Raw genomic sequence first — 14924 nt, 5'->3', positions numbered from 1 at the left:
TGTATATTGTACAAAAACAACAACCGTTTCTCTACACTACCAAGTTGTCACTGGAAACTGCCTTTTGGCAACAGTGAAAGTGTACATGCTGCAATGTAAGGTTTGTCATAAAATACACCCATTTCAGTGACCAAAAACTGAAAAATCCAAAACAAACTCCACACCTGCATTTTTCTTTTCCCTTCCCTTTATCAGGCATGCAGATATTGACACTATACTAGGGCAACCATCTGTCCTGTATTTGGCAGGACGGTCCTGTATTTGAGACACCAAAAAGGCACCCCAAGTTGTTTTTCAAAAGGGACTAGTTGTCCTGTATTTGGAGGGCCCCCCCGCCCACGCTTCCTCAAACCTCCAGGAAGTGAGGGCGGGGGGAGGGGGAATGTGAGCAGCTGCTGCATCCCAGCAGCTTCCTCAGGGATCTGGGGGAGCGCTTGGGGCTGCTGCTTCCTCAGGGCTGTGGGGGAGGACTGGCAGCTGCCACATCCTTCCTGGCTACCCAGAGATTGGTGGAGCTGTGAGGTGGTTCCCCTCCCCCCCATACCCCTCTGTCCATTGTGGAAGTATAACATTGTATAAGTATAACGTTGTATAAGGGGACATGCTGGATACATTGTATATGAGAGGGCATGCCAAAACATGTTACAAAGTATCTGAGGGAGCACACCTAGGGACAGTTAGCTTTTGAATGGAGAAGCAATTAAGATGGAGCCAGCACATCTAAGAAGCAGGCATCAGAATGGAAGGTGTGAAGGGCAATTAGTTAAGTTAACTGGAAGCTGTTAAAGGAGATTGTTAAGGGTGGCAGGTAATTGAAGATACGTGACTGGTCTCAGGGATCTCGAAGGGTGGTGACAAATCTTTTCTTCTTTTGTCTGTAACTTCTCTGTAACTTGTTCTCCAAACACTGTATAAATTAAGACACACAAGCCCCACTCGGGGGGGCTCACTTCTAAATGTATTAGCAGAGCAGCTTTGCTAATAAAACAGAGTGGTCTGATAAATTGTGAGTCTAAGTCAAACTTTGACAATTTGGAGGTTCCACCGAGATGGCAAGCGGCTTCGCTGAGGCTGTGTGATCCCTGACTGCCTTGCAGGACGATCGTGGCAGCCGGCGCCTGGACGCTTAGTCCAAGCGATCCTCCACAAGACAGAAAGGTACACAGCAGCAGCACAGTCTACGCCATTGAACTTGTTGGTTCCCACTCTGTTCGGGTAGGGGTCTTTGGATCCAGCTTCTGGAATCAGACGTCTCAGGTAATTATTATTTTTGTGCTTTAACCGGTTTGAGGACTGTCTTGTCTTTGTGTCTATCCGTCTTCCCTGTGGTGTGTGTGTGAATCTGGGAGCCATCTCTGTCCGGAGACTGGCTGACCAAGGGGTCCCCGTCCCCACGGTCTGAATAAGTGGAATCTGCACAGCTGCAGCCGCACCACACCTTGGGTATAACCCCTGGTGTGAAAGCAAGGGCAGTTGAGGCAGTAGCCTGTGGGCTCCTTTCTGTGTGTTGCACCGGGTACCGCTCTGCCGAGCCCGAATTTCCTTCTTGTGTGAGTGCTGTGTGAAGTCCTCCTGGATGGGTAATCAGAAGTCTAAGGTAGAACAGTTCCCTAAGGGAACTCCGGCTTATTTTATGTATTTTAGGAGGGGTCCGGACTCTTGTAGGTTTCTTGAAAAATGGTCCAAATTAGCTCTAGAGAACCCCAAATTACAGTGGCCACTGTTAGGTTCTTGGGACAAGGATTGAGTGGACGCTTTAAAAAGCAAACTTGTCCTCCCAAAAACCAAATTGGAGAGAGGAGAAGTAGACTGCTTCATGCAGTGGTGGGAAGAGGCAAATCGTAGATGGACTGAGTCAAAACTCACCTCTCAAAAAATTCTAGCAAAAAAACCTAAAAGTTCAATTGGATGCAGTCTCTCCCACCACTAGTCCGAGCGCTCCCCTTTGCCCAGTCCTGTGCAATGATCCGGATCAAACCCGACCCCCACCATACTCCTGCGCAAATAAGAAATCAGAAAAAGAAAAATCTTCAGTGACTACAGATAATGAAAGTGAAGAAGATACCCTCATTGGCCTCGCAGCTCTGCAAAATATTATGAAGAAGAAATCCAAAGCAGACTGCAAAGATTCTCTTGACATCTCTTCTTGGAAAAGAGAACCTGATGGGAGGTTAATGAGACTCTGATCAAACTGTTGTGGCACCCTTACGAGTCCTTAAAATGGGAGAAAGTGAGTCCATATGGGATTATAAGCCCTGGACTCGTATGGAACTTTTATCTATAGTTAAAGGTTTTCCCAAACCACAGGAAAACTGTCAAATTTGCTGAGGAGTTTCTGTTAATCTGTGAAACCTATAAACCCTCTGAGACAGATCTCCTCCAACTGTGCAAATTGTTAGCTCCTGCCAGTTATTATAATAAATGGTTGGCTGCCGCAGACTGGCCAGCTAAGGCACGCCACTCAACCATAAAAAGTACTGGCCCAGATTCGGTGCACAGAGACCGGTGTATGGCTCTTTGGAAGCACCTGCATCAAGCCATTCCCAAAGTGTGGTCTCCTAAAACAAACTGGACAGCAATACGTTGCTGTAAGCAAGGGCAAGAAAAAAGCCCAGGCGACTATAGGTCCCAGCTAACTGATATTTTCCTACAACATTCAGGAATTCAAGAGCCTGATGTAAATGGGCAGGGGGCCTTGGCACATGCATTTGTTGATGGTCTTCTCCCTGCCACAGGCAGCATGTTAAAACGAATAAGTGTGGGATGGCAGACTGAAACCATGGACAAATTGCTGGCAGTAGCAGAGCATTGCCACCGCACTTTAAAAGGAAAGGAGGAACAGTCCTCCCAAAAGTTAATAGCTCTGCAGATACAGCATTATTCAGGGCTAAGCAGAACACACCGGGGACAGGGACGGGGTTGCGGAAGGGGGCGGGGGGCTGGATTAACTGGGGTTTGTAACTACTGTAAACAGCCTGGACACTGGAAAAGAGAGAGAGTGTCCAAGACAACCTAATAATCATATGGGAAATCAAGTGAACCCCCCGCTGGTTCCTCCAGCTGATCCCCAACCCTATTTTTGACCCCAACAATGACGGGATGCTGGGGAACCTCAGAAAGTTTTAGCTCCCTTATTACCTCTGTCCCCTACTGGAGAATGTGTCCTGACTGTAAATGATCTCTCTCTCCCTTTCCTTGTTGATACTGGAGCTTCTCTTTCTACAATCCGCACCACTGACTTGCCTGTGGTTCCCCGATCTGGAAAATCTGTGTCTGCTGTTGGCATTACAGGGATCCCTACCTCTTTTCCCCTCTCAAAACCTTTGTCTGTTCAGGTCGGTCCCCTCTCTGAGGAACATGCATTCCTCCTCTCTAATTCCACCCCTGCAAACCTTCTGGGACAGGACTTGCTATGCAAACTTGGCTGTTCTATTTACTGCTCCCCAGATGGTGTCTATCTGCAAATCCCTCAGTCTTCCTTATGTGATTCTGTAGCCTCCCTGCTGTCTGAAACTTCCCTCTCCACTCCGGTCCCTTGCTGTCCCTTAACTCTGTCCCTAGAGCACCTAATCTCTCAGGTTCCTTCCTCCCTATGGCCATCTCACCCATCTGAAGTGGGCCGATTAAATACTGACCCAGTTCGGATTACTGTAGACAATTCCAAACCTCTGCCTCGCCTGTCTCAGTATCCTTTGAATCCTGAGGCAGAGGCTGGGATTGCTCCAGTTATATCTGCATTAAAAGAACAAGGAATTATTGTCCCTTGTTCCAGCCCCTGTAACACCCCTATCCTCCCAGTTCAAAAGGCTGATGGCAAATCGTGGCGATTTGTTCAAGACCTTCGAGCTATTAACCGTATTGTCATACCTTCTTTTCCAGTGGTTCCTAACCCCGCTACAATACTAGCGTCTATTCCTCCAAATGCAACCCACTTTACTGTTGTAGATTTGTGCTCCGCTTTCTTCTTTGTCCCAGTTCACTCTGAATCCCAGTATCTCTTTGCCTTCTCCTACAAGGGTCAGCAATATACATGGACTACCCTTCCCCAGGGGTATACAGAGAGTCCATCCTATTTTTCCTCAAGCCCTAGCCAGGGATCTCGCTGATCTGGTTTTCCCATCAGGATCCACACTGATCCAATATGTGGACGACTTACTCCTGTGCTCCCCCTTTCTGTCTGCCTCAGAAACTGATTCACTAACACTTCTCACAGCTTTAGCGAACAAGGGTCATAAGGCTTCTCGCACAAAATTGCAGCTCTGCCAAACCTCTGTCACATACCTAGGCTTCCTTCTCTCCCAGGGCTCCCGTACACTCTCTCCAGCCCGGGTACAAGCCATCCTTAGCTTTCCCCAGCCTTGCTCTCCACGCCAGGTCAGAAAATTTAGGCATGACAGGGTTCTGTAGGCAACGGATTCCCCAATATGCTTCTCTGGCTAAACCACTCCAAGAACTCACTCGATCCTCTGTACCTAACCCCATGCCGTGGCCACTTGAAGCAAATGCTGCTTTCATCTCCCTTAAGCAGAATTTAGCCTCTGCCCCTGCCTTAGGATTACCTAACTATGACAAGCCTTTTACCCTTTTCTGTCACGAACAATCTGCTTGTGCCCTTGGGGCTCTTACTCAGGAGCACGGTGACAGAAATCGCCCAGTGGCTTATTTCTCTGCAACCTTGGACCCTGTAGCCCAGGGTTTACCCCCTTGCCTACGCGCTGTAGCTGCTGCAGCGCGCCTGGTCGAGATGTCTGAGTCCCTTGTCCTCCGCTCTCCTCTCACTCTCATGGTTCCCCATTCTGTGGAAACTCTCCTTCTGCAACGCAACACTGCTCACCTCTCCTCTGCTCGCCTCACTAGGTATGAACTTTTGCTGCTTTCAGCCTCACATATCACTATTAAGCGTGGCTCCCGGTTAAACCCTGCTACCCTCCTTCCTTTACCTAGTGCTGCTATCACTGTCCCGCGCCCCAACCTTTCAGATGTACCTCTCCCTAACCCTGACTTGGTATTATTCACTGATGGGTCCTGTTATAGAAATGACCAAGGCCACCTTCTTGCAGGGTACGCTGTGGTCTCTCTCTCTGAAACCATAGAAGCTGCGCCTTTACCCTCTGTGACCTCTGCCCAGGTGGCTAAACTGATTGCCCTAACCCGTGCCTGCTTTCTAGCCAAGGGGCTCTCTGCCACTATTTTTACTGATTCTCGGTATGCCTTTGGGGTTGTGCACGACTTTGGCACCCTCTGGCAGGCTCGAGGTTCTTACCTCTACTGATACCCCTATCAAGAATGGCCCCTACATTGCCGCCCTCCTGTATGCAGTTTTACTATCGTCTGCCTTGGCAATTGTTAAGTGTACTGGCCACTCAGCGGCAGACACCGAGGTGGCAAGAGATAATGCACTTGCTGATGCTGCTGCAAAACATGCCGCCACTATAAAACCTTCACCAGAAGCATTTCTTGGTCCCCTCTCTGTCTCTGTAATGCCACCATCCCTGTCTCATCTCGCTCAGCTCCAGGATTCTGCCCCAGAAACAGAGAAAGACTCCTGGAGTGCTTTGGGTTGCTCTTTGCATTCTGATTCCCTTTGGCGATCGCCCACCGGTACCTTTGTAGCCCCCCCTCTCACTCAACCCGTCTCTAGCCGCCCTGCTACATGGTGTTTCGCATGTCGGCAAGGAGGGGATGGTCTCTGCTATGAGTAAGGCGGGGTGGTGGGCTCCCCATTTCAGCTCCTTTATAACCCGCCACTGTGCCACTTGTGTTACTTGTCAAAGCCACAATGTAGGCAAATCTGTAAAAGTAACACAAGGGTTCCGGGGTTTGCCTCAAGCACCTTTCCTACACTGGCAACTTAATTTTGTACAAATGCCAAAGTGTCAGAAATATGACTTCATTTAGTTATAATATGTCTATTTTCGGGTTGGATTGAAGCCTTTCCCTGTCGCAAAGCTGATTCATTGTCTGTTGCAAAATGTCTGTTAAACCACATTATCCCTACCAAGGGAATTCCTGCCACTTTGTCTAGTGACCGGGGAACACATTTTACTGGAAAAATTGTTCAACATCTAAACCAGGTATTACATGTCACCCACCTGTTGCACTGCCCTTACCATCCACAGAGTGGAGGGGCAGTTGAAAGGCGAAATGGTGTGCTTAAAAATAAGCTGGCAAAAATCTGTAGTTCCACAGGGTTAAACTGGCCAGCTGCTTTACCACTGGCCCTTATGGAAATTCGGTCATCCCCATCCCAGAGACACAAATTGAGTCCATTTGAAATCATCATGGGACGCCCTATGCGAACAATGGCTACTATTACCCCAGTCCCAGACCTAAACCTAACTCACAGCATGCTCCTCCAGTACTGCAAAGGGTTAATGCAAGCTGTGAGCTCCTTCCATTCGTAGGTGCGAGCAGCTTGGCCGACGGAACCCACCTCTGCTGCCTGTCACACTCTTGAGCCTGGTGATTGGGTCTACCTGTGGCACCACCTCCGGAAGCACACCTTGGAACCCCAGTGGAAGGGTCCATACCAGGTACTGCTCACCACCCAGACAGCAGTGAAATTATCCAGCATCGCTGCATGGATCCACGCCTCACAGTGTAAGCCAGCGCCACCTCCAGGGGACCAAGCACCTCTGCAAGACCACGCAGAACCAGCTTCAACCCCAAAAGACAAAGAGGAACAGCCTGCAATACCTTACAATCTGTGCTCTCGTAAGGGTTGCCAGAAGCAGAGGGTAAGCAGACAGCAGGACCCAACAAACAAGAAGCAGTAGTGAGCCTAGCACCTGCTGCCTGGTGGACGTAAAACCATGACTGCGGTTCCCTCAAAAGGGGTTGTCGGAACCAGAAAGGGTCCTGCTTCGAACATGTGTCCTTTAAAAAGCTTAATCCTCAGCTACTGTGTCCTGAGCGTCTGGGGAATCCAGAGTGACAGTGACAATTCTTTCATCCAACAACAGGTGCAGATAGCCCAGATCCTGAATATTTCTAATTGCTGGGTCTGCAGCCACATCCCAGCTCACTCACAAGCTAGTATCCCCACCATGGCAATCCCTTTGAATTCCTTAAAGCTTGCTGGAGAACCCTATCCACTTAAAAGGACATGGAAGGAAAATGACACTTGGGGGCTGGGAAAAACATATGTTCCTAAACCTATAAGTGTGGTGAAAGGAAAGGGCCACTAGTGCTGGGTGTGTAATGGGACAGGGCTAAATCTAGGGAGGAGCAGCTGTCTCCAATACATCGTGTCCCATGGTGTATGGGACTATTCAAACAAGGTTGGAGAATGGCGAACTGGGTATGGAAAGATAAACTTCCTCTCAACCTGGGAAACTGGTTATTTCAAGGAATCCTGACTATCCTATTTGGAATTCTAATAATCTGTGTGTTTTCAATTGATTTCTTGTTGTATCCAAAACTGCACAAGACACCATCCATCAGGTTACCCCTAACCAGAGTGCTAATCTAATGTTGTTAAATGTCACCAGTGAAAGTAATGAAAAAGAACGATTGATGTATGGAATCCAGTAAGTCGTTGGTGATGGGCGTAGCCTTGACCAAAAGGGGGGATTGTGGAAGTATAACATTGTATAAGTATAACGTTGTATAAGGGGACATGCTGGATACATTGTATATGAGAGGGCATGCCAAAACATGTTACAAAGTATCTGAGGGAGCACACGTAGGGACAGTTAGCTTTTGAATGGAGAAGCAATTAAGATGGAGCCAGCATGTCTAAGAAGCAGGCATCAGAATGGAAGGTGTGAAGGGCAATTAGTTAAGTTAACTGGAAGCTGTTAAAGGAGATTGTTAAGGGTGGCAGGTAATTGAAGATACGTGACTGGTCTCAGGGATCTCGAAGGGTGGTGACTAAAATCTTTTTCTTCTTTTGTCTGTAACTTCTCTGTAACTTGTTCTCCAAAAACTATATAAATTAAGAGACAAGCCCCACTCGGGGGGCTCACTTCTAAATGTATTAGCAGAGCGGCTTTGCTAATAAAACAGAGTGGTCTGATAAATTGTGAGTCTAAGTCAAACTTTGACACCTGTATTTGGGACAGGGACATATGGTCATCCTACACCTTGCCCGATTTTTTCCCCTACTTTTGTTGGTCTCCAGGCAGTGTCCCATAATCCCTATGCTGCTGCTCTGGTCAGCTGTTTGACCTCAACTGCTCTGCAGCCAGTTAAGAATCCACCCCTCCTGTTTGCAATCCCTGGGAATTTTAAATTCCATTGCCTGCTTCCTGGCTCAGCATGGAGAGGTCTCATAGCTAGCAATGGTCATTCTGGGGAAAATGCTATCACACCAAACGCTTTCCTGCTTGGACTACTGTGGAGTTGCTGGACCCCATCAGTATATTAGAAGAGACTGCAGTCCAAACTGTGATTGAGCCATAAGTATTGGTACACATATGGGCAAATTTCTTGATGTTTGTACAATGAGGGCTATGATTGGCATACCACAAAAGGCAAGGGAGGCAAACTGTCACTCCAGTAGCATACCTAAGACCTGTCATTTCTATAAGGAGATGGAAGCTGTCCTCAGTGGTGATCCCACCTCCACCACCCAGAGCCAGGTTGATAGTTTAGCAGGCATGGAGGCAGTGGAGAGGCCATAATCTAGAGGATGAAATTATCGGTGAAGAGTTTGAGCTAAACAAGGATGCGAAGCTCAGTCAGGCTGCCTGATGGGACAGGCAGCCAGGAACTTTTACCACTCTTGAAGTGCAAACCAGGAAATGAGACAACACTTATGGCTCATGGAGCGCAAAGATGGGCACAGGGTAATGAAAAGTGAGAGGCAGGCTGTGTTTCTGTAAGCTGGACACTGCCCTGCAAAGCTAATTGGTATGGCCAACCAGGGTGTTAATGGACATCGAGATCTCAATGGAATCATCCAGAGAGGTATCTCCACATGCTTCCAGGAGATACTTGCTAATCCTCTGCCACAGGTTCCATGGCAGTGCAGCTTTACCCAATTGAAGGGCACTGTCCAATACTAATTGTGCAATCACTTGTGCGGGGACCAGAGGGGCACATAGCTCCTTTCGTCCTGCTCTATATGCAGTTCACCTAACATGCAGTAGTTGTACCTTGTCTCCCTGTTTACTCTCAGCAGTAAGATATCTGCTAGAATGGTACTTACCCATGGAAAAGTATAGGACAATCTTAGAATGAGTTCCCTGCAAAGACTTCTTTTATCTGTAACCTGACCTCTTCTACAACCCAAAACACTAACCATGCTTGGGTGCTTGCAGAGATGTGTGCCTGATAATGGTCAAAGAGAAAGTGAGTGGTATGCTGCAAAAGATGCCTGTAAATGAAATGCTTCAATTCTGTGCTGGAATTTATCATATCCCTCTTTTTTGCATGGTCCACAGCAGCTGAGACCTTGAGGGGTGTGTACTTCATGCTAGCTGAACATCTGGCCAATAAGGAAGCCAAGACAGTGCAAAAGAATATAGTCAGGGAGGTGTCACAGCACTCCTCCATAGAGAAGATGGACTGAAAAACATCCTGTCAAGCCAAAAGGTAGGCTGAAACGAATAAAATATTTGCTTGGCTCAGTTGCATCCCTCTGATAAAAAAAGTAATGAAAAAGCAGACAAATGCACAGAGAGGCAACTTTAAAACAGGTACATGTCAGTGCCCGCTATTGTCCAGCGCTTCCTCAAAGTCTCTGATGTTAGAGGAGCCCAGAGGGCCACTGACAACCCTAGTATCTAGCTGCTCCAACTCTGCCACTAAGCGCTCTGCCTCAGTGCCCCACCTCAAGCAAACATTTCACTTTCAGATTCACACAGCACACAGATATAACCATGAGATTATCATCCTCAAGACCACTTAGCCTGCCATAAAGACATCTCCATCTTGTGTTCACTCTGCTGAAAGCACCTTTGCCTACCTTGCATCATCTGGTTAGCATGTTGTTAAAAAAGCTCCTTATTATTGTCCAGATGCCCTGTGTAATACTTCATGAGTCAGGGCTGTAAGAGGTAAGCCAGGTCTCCCAGGTATTGCCACATCCTCACTATCATTTTAAGGTCCAGAAAGTAAAGTTCCCATTTACAGCTTTCTGTATAGGACAGCATCCCTGAAGTAGCATGCTTCATGCATGTTTCCAGATCACTCTACGCTCATGTCTTTGAAATGCGCCTGGTGATCGATGAATGCCTGCCACACCATGGAGAAGTATCCCTTTGCTTTCAAGATGGTTTGGCACTAAAATTGGAATGCATGTATCACCTATCGCTCCACCAGTTAGGGAAGCCTATCTCTGCAAGGGTATGCACTATTTCATGCATATTTCCCAGAGTCATGGTCCTCCATAGCAGAAAGTGATTTATTTGCCCTGCATGCTTGCAGTAGTAACAGCTCCAATGGTAGTCATCTCCACTCCAAACTGATTTGCAATTGGACTGGAACTGCCATCTTCCAGAAAGCTATTGCCACATGTTCTTCTGACAAAAAGGCAGCTCTCATTCCGGTGTCCTTGTGCTGCAGGTCTGTGGCCTGCTCAGCACACAGCTCCAGGAAGATTACTTCATGCATCCTAAAACTCTGTAGGCTCTTCATCCCACACATGCATGACAATGCAATCCCACTAATCAGAGCTGGTCTCCTTAGCCCAGGGGTCAGCAACCTGTGGCTCTTCAAGGAGTCAGTTGTGGCTCCAGGCACTGCAGTCCCAGACTCCTCTTGTTGGCTCCCTACCCTGCCCCTGCTGAAATAATGGAACTAAATGTAATTAGTTTAACAGACAGCAGAAGGGATCCAGCTATTAAACCAGTTAAATTTAGTTCCATTATTTCAGCAGCAGCAGGGCAGGAAGCCACCTGAGCTGCACGTGGGTGAAGTGCTAAGCACGCGGGAGAGCTAGGGAGAGGGGTGCCTGAGTCTGCCCATGCTGAAGCTGCACAGCCCCACTGTGAAGATAATGGTGACTGAGGAGCAACAGTGGCAGCGCATGCAGCTTGTCAGCTGAGGTGGGTTAATCCTGAGGATCAGGGGGTGTGGCAGAGGTAGGTTTGCAGAACAGGGGGTGGGGGAGAGATAAAGCTTGAGGATAGGGAACAGGTTTCGAGATGAGGCAGGCAAACAGAGACAATGGAGGGATGCCATTGCTTCTTCCTGCAGTGCTTTCTTTCTCCTCATTTGCTCTCCAAGCCAGGGGTGAAAGTAAACTAACTGGTACAAATCATAGTGTGCACACTGCTCTTAAAATAGGGGTTACAAAAAGAAAGGTGACACACGTGGACTGCTTCATTCACATACAAAAAAAACGATATTTCAAGAGCCTCAATGTAGCTAAATTTGAAAAACTGGCTCTTGCTCTTTCGGTTGCAGACCTCTGCCCTAGCCTAAAACTAACAGTCTTCCTCTGTGCAGCTGTTCTGTGAATTCAAAATGCACAGCTAAGTTTCTGCTTTTCATATCACAAAGAATGTCAGACACCTTGAAATCTTCCTGTCAAGAATTTCATGATTAACTGCATCGCCACATGCGATGTTGTCATGACACAACATAGCATAGAAGAGAAATTTGGGATCCAACCTCTATCACTGCAGACACTGGAGTGCACAGCAATGAACAGCAGTCATAGAAATAATGTGAAAAGAAGCCAGAAACTATTGAAGGGATGGAGCACAAAGCAGTGCCTCAGAGGAGTGTTTTGCACAGTCCCAAGAGGCACCACACTCCATTCCAGGTTCCAACACCACCTAACAGATGACTGATACACACCCACAGTGCATCGCTCATACTGTCGATAATGGTGCCCCCAATGGGGACTCAATGGGTGCATCTACACTTGCATTCCTCTTTTGAAAGAGGCACGCAAATTAGGTAAATCAAAAATGCAAATCACAAATTTGCATATGTAGCACCTCATTTGCATATCATAACATCAAAAGAGCTTCTTTCGAAAGAAGTCAGTGTAGACGCTGCTCTTTCAAAAGTAAGCCCATCTTCGAAAGAATCCTTCTTCCCATCAAATAAAGTGTAGACACACCCAATATGTTGACAGAGGAAGCAAGTGTGAACACTCTTTCACCTTGCATTTATTGATTTTTGTCATAATTAGTTTAAGAAACCTTTGTAGTTAGACAAGCCCTAATAAAGCTGAGAGACTTTCTACAACATAGCATGGATTACTAGGGTGCGAATTCCAGAGTATAGTATAGCAATCTAACTGTCCACCATAGCCACCACAGACTAAAAAGGTACTTAACTTATGTTAATGTAATCTTCTCATTAGAGACAGAAAAGGTTGTTGCTTTGTTAAGGGTCTGGTCTCTTGTTGCAGAAGTAGGAGCTTGTGGAGTGTTAATACTGCCTTACGTAAGTCTAACTTCTGCAAAACTTGATATTAATCTCAAAATGTCAGTGTCATAAGTTGTCCAACACTGCCTTCAAAATTAGTTTTGAGTGGTGACAACTGCCCCAGATGTCCAAGAAAACTATTCTAGTAATCCTTCTTCTTAGGCTCTCCACATAGTCTACAACCTTACCAAGCCTCAACACCTTTATTCGTAAAATACAGATAACTACCCTTCTTCATAAGAAACATACATACCGTGGCCATGGCACCCTGACTCTAATCATGTGAGACAGGAAATTCCAGAGTTTCCTCCTGGGACCAAACTTTTACAAGTCCCTTGGAACAGAAGTAGGACTTCAAAAACCAAGTTGATATCAGCAGGCCACTAATCTCAATTTCTGGCCAAACTAAAAATCCTGAATGCGAGGAAGAAAAAGGAAAGATACCTGATGTCAAAATGAAAGCAAAATGTAAAAAACCACACTAAGGAAAAAACCCCTCTTGATTAGGGGAAGAAAGGTTATCAACAGCGATAACTTTTAAAATAAAATAAAGGGAATAGAGTTTTACAGATAAAATATGCAGAATGAAAACATGAAGCACATGCAAACAGCAGCAGTCAACTTGGGCTGCAACAGTATATAAAAGGCAAACTCTGGGGCAAAGATTTAAAAAAAGACTAGAGTGCCTATTGAAATCAAGGCATTTATCAATTGTGGAAAAAGTTACTTAAGGTCATAAAGTGACTAATTGACAGTTCTAGGTATATCACACATTGGACAACTTTTAGAATGGGACCAATTTTACACTCCTTTCTCAGGCAAACGTCCACTGAAAAAAGCATTTTGCCTAAAGAAGCAACAAAATAAAAAAAGTGCTGAATTGGTTTACTGAGCCATCGATTTTAACAAGTCACTCAGAGGGTTCCAACTTAAACTGAATTCTCATGTTAGTACAGATACCAAGAAATGGGTCATCCAAATTTGTAATTCAGACCTAACTACTCCCATGATAGTCTTCATACAAGGCAAAACAAAACCTTATATCACATTTATTTTAACTGGGTATCTTACACGTACACCTAACTGTTCTGTTTTCCTCTGCGTTTTTGCAAAGCAGAAGAAAGTTAAAGAGATATCCTTAGTTCTGTTAAGCTTCTTTGACTACCTTAATGAAAGAAGGAAATTGCAACGTGATTTTTCTTAAATTAAATTTCACACACTCAGTCTGCTTCCCCACACTGCCAGATGTTCTCTCTCCCTACCCCCAATAAGCAATCACTTATCTGATTACTAAGAACCTCTAATGTGGGAGATCAGTTTTAACATGAATGTTTATATTCTACCATCATATCTCAAAATAAATCAACCAAAAATACTGTATCTAGAGCAGTTTAATTTCACACAAAAATGTCAATTCACTTAAATTCCACCTGCAGCCCCTAGATTAGGTCCAGGCAATACTAAAAAGAAAGATTTGGAAAACAACTTCTTTCACCTGAATATTTCATCAAGACCAATATGATCTCAACTAAGGCTTTGTCTGCACTGAATTTCAGTTAAAACTTTTGCTGCTTAGCAGGGCAAAACACCCCGCTGACAATGAAAAGTGCCTATGCAGACAGTGCTATGCAGATAGGAGATACTGTCCCTGCTGATAAAACCACCACCTGGTTTTATTTTGTTGTCTGGAGATTTGACAGAGAGCAGATACAAACATTGTAACCAGTGTTATCCGCACATTGTCAGGTGCACAGGGTAGACATAGCCTAAATGACAGTCTGAAGTTTGTTTTGTACTAGACTTAGCTTTCCAGACAAAGTTCAATTCTTGGGCTTAGTACTTGTATAGGACTAGAAAAATTACACCATAAATCAGATTAATTCTGAAAAGTGTACCTTCTCTGCCAGTGATCAGAAAGCATATAGTTTTCTATCCTTATTTATATTTTCTTGATCACTCAGTATATATTGAGGAAGCTTAGATGTAACAGAATGCCTCATCACTTAAGCTCTTACCAACCTGTATACAAAGGGAAAGAAGCCAACTCTGAGCAATGAACCTTTCTGTAAATATTCTCTAGCAGATACTTCCTAAATAATGTACACCTGAAACATGAAATGTTATGAAAGTTAAGTAGCTCAAAAGCTATTATATTTGTTCAAGACAGCCAGAAGTAGCAATATACTAGAAGTTTTGCTTTTTGCTTAAAATGTTACTGTGTAAAATAAGGTAAGAATGTGCATCTGGATTATATACCTTTGGTGTTCATGACTGTAATTTGCTGGGTTACAGAAATCAGTACACATAAGTGAGCAGGTCTAGGGATGTTTGTTTTAAAAATTAATAAAGGAGCCATTTACTAAATGCTACCACTGAACCTATCACCTGTTCTTTGGAGAACCGAAAACAGTTTTGCTATTGTCATTGCTCCCTAAAGTCACAAATAGCTCCTGGAAAATACCTCCTACGTACTGTTCTTAAAATGTCAGATTTACTGCAGGATTTTGCTGGGCTCTAGGTTTTCCACCTAGGTAAACTGTACTTCTTTAAAAAATGTTTTGCAGCCTATGGGTACAAAAACACCGTGCTTAAATACA

General features: G+C 45.4%; 1 protein-coding gene across 1 annotated transcript in view; it reads right to left on the bottom strand.

The window, feature by feature from the left end:
* Nucleotides 1-14924, bottom strand: part of TGFBR1 (transforming growth factor beta receptor 1) — an 89344-nt gene that overhangs the window by 73272 nt on the left and 1148 nt on the right. The gene's annotated exons all lie outside the window — the stretch shown is intronic.

Source organism: Carettochelys insculpta, chromosome 2 (genome assembly GCF_033958435.1).
Source record: "Carettochelys insculpta isolate YL-2023 chromosome 2, ASM3395843v1, whole genome shotgun sequence".
NCBI classification, from domain to species: domain Eukaryota; kingdom Metazoa; phylum Chordata; order Testudines; family Carettochelyidae; genus Carettochelys; species Carettochelys insculpta.
The sequence above is the reverse complement of the archived record's forward strand: the minus strand, read 5'-3'. Positions and strand labels throughout refer to the sequence as shown.